This window comes from Lolium perenne, chromosome 6 (assembly GCF_019359855.2).
Source record: "Lolium perenne isolate Kyuss_39 chromosome 6, Kyuss_2.0, whole genome shotgun sequence".
NCBI lineage: Eukaryota > Viridiplantae > Streptophyta > Magnoliopsida > Poales > Poaceae > Lolium > Lolium perenne.
In genome coordinates, this window is record NC_067249.2 from 82,311,311 (window position 1) to 82,314,148 (window position 2,838).

Genomic DNA, 2,838 nt, shown 5'->3' on the forward strand with positions numbered 1-2,838 from the left:
GAACACGTTGGATTTTACATTAACATGGGGTTATGCTTAATCAATATCAAGCTAAATTAATCTACGACAGTCTAAGGTTCTCACCGCATAACCGGAACATCCTACACGTAGTTGAGCCTAGCAAATACGTAAGCTGATGGGAAATCAGCCCTAAAGAGGCCTAAAAACCAGCATGAAGTTGATCCCCGGAACAATCCCTCTAGGACTTCATAAACCACACCTTACGCACTACCGAATCGTTCAACCCGTTTATAAGGCCTAACCATGCGGATATCGAACCAATCCTTGAAGTACAAGGAACAACTATAACGGATTAGATCTACTAGCTAAAGAACAAGCAAGATGCTGCCCTTACACCTAGAATAGGTGTAAGGGCAGCTAGATATCAAGGGGTAGCGTAGCTAAACAAGTACATCGTGAAAGCATCGACGTTAACCCCAAAACACCTAAGATAAAGGTGTTGCTCGCCATCAAAAAGGCTTCAGCATGAGCAACACCAAAAACGAATAAACTGATACTGCCTAGATCGCATAATGCGATCTAGGCAGCATGTTGCTTACCCGGGAGAAACCCTCGAAACAAGGGGTGGCGATGCGCCTAGATTGGTTTATTGTGAACGTGATCGTCCTCCTTTTCTCAATAACCCTAGATACATATTTATAGTCCGTAGACTCTCTAACTCGGGAACAATCCCAACCGTGCACGAGCTAAACTCTGACTCTTAATCCTAACCGACACGTATCCTACTATAATTTACAGATATACGGGCAATTTAGCCCAAACTCTCGTACAAGGCCGTTTCATGCATATTTTCCATACATATTCTCCAAGCCCGTCTCAATCACGGCCCACCTCTGATTTGGTTAAAATCTGGTGATAACACATGCCCCCCTGGTTTTGGCAATGATAATTTCAAAACCACTCTGTTTTTTCTTCGTAAGGTCATGTCATGGCAGAGCAGAACTGTTGCAGTATCCTTCATCATGATGCCTTGCCTTCTCAACTTCTCTACACGATTTGACAGTTTTTTGGCACCACTTCCTCGGAAACTATTGTGGCATTAAATCTCCACTATATCCCCATTATTTAACCGCGCCGAACAGTTCGCCTCTTCATCCTCTTGCTCTGTACTAGCCGTCGGCCCAAAAAACCCCCTTCCTCTGTAGCAATGTCTTCCTCTTCCTCCTCCTCCTCCGCCTCGTCGGGTCTTTCTTTCCAGTCCTCCTCTTCCAGCGAGCCGATACCAGAGTACGACCTAATGGCGTAGTACGAGCAGGAAGCTCCCGAGCATTGGGACGATGAGGAGTGGGACTTCGCCGTCAGGGAAAACGACGCACTCCTGGCTGCTGTCGGGTCAGACGACGACTTGTCCCTAACCGATGGGGAGGCGGACCTCGGGTTCCTCGCCGACGGGGAACTGGAGGCGGAGAGCGAGGATGACCTCTTCTCCTGGGCGAGCTTCTCCTCCTATGACGAGGAGGAAGAAGAGGAGGAGGATGACTCCTCCTCCGACGAGTACCCGCCGGCAAAGTGCTTCCGCGCTTGTTCGGGGGACGACGATGATGATGAGGAGGAAGAAGCCCCAGCCGAGGGCTACGGCAGCAGCGACGAGGAGCTTGCCGGAAGCAGCTACGACGGCGATGACGAGTCCAGCGACGGCCCTTAGAATAGGAATTACCAGTGTAGGACTAGTAGTACTTCTTGAGCAATCGACTTTTCTTTTGCTCTTCCTTCCTTGAGCAATCGGCTCTTCGTTGTAAAAAAAACCCCCTTTATTAACGAAAAAGTGTTTTCAACTGATCTTGCCGATTAGTCAAAGTCAGTCAACTCTCAAAGAGCCGATGGCATCGCATCGGTCTTCACCATAAAAACGCAAGTAAGGCCAAATCAGTTGCCTATTCAAACGGTAACCTGCACCCTTCGTCTGAGAGAATAAACTCAGATCCCCAAATCGCCGCTCGAACAGATCCAACTCACGGCCACCCGAATCTCAGATCGCAACCGCGCCCAAATCAACTCCGTAGCGAATCCAATGGCGGAATCATCCAACGCCAACTCTACGGTCGCTGGTCTGAAGGTAATCCTTAACCACTCCTCGCCATCTGAGTAAGTGCTAGGATTAACAGCAAACACCTGAATTAATGCTCTATTTCATTATTAATTTTAGGTTTCAGACATTCTGCTGCCGCATCCTTCTCTCCCAGATTCTCTTTGTCTTGGTCCCCGTTCTTCCGAGAGTCCTGCCCATTTGATTTCATGCGAGGCCAATAGAATTCCTTTCGTAAACCAGAATTTGGTTCTGATCTTGGGCCGACTGCCTACGAGCCTGGCCTAATTCTCCTGAAGGTTGGGTGGCATGGTACCGTAGAGTATCCAAAACTCACTATGCCACTTGGGAGACTATAGGGATAGCCGATGCTTTGTCATTATCATTGTCTCCCCTTGAGAAAAACGAGAACCTTTTGAAAACCATCGGCTACTTTTGGTCTGATGCACTGAATTGCTTCATGTTTGGCCATGGCCCCATGACACCAACCCTGCTAGACGTGGCCATGATCACAGGTCTAGACATTGCATCCCCAAGCCCTTCTGCTTTTAAGCTACCAAAGGTTCCTTTCACCCTCTCCTCCAAAACAGAGTGTACAAGCTGGGGTGCCTACCTTAAATGTTATATGAAAACCAAAGGCCCTGTGACAGAGAGAGAACATACGGCCTTCTTGAACTTCTGGTTGGAACACTTCATATTATGTGGCCCTTCACTCGCCCCAACCAAGAATTACCTTTCCCAGGCCTATGAGCTTGCCAAAGGCACTCAGCTTGGCATCGGCAAACTATTCC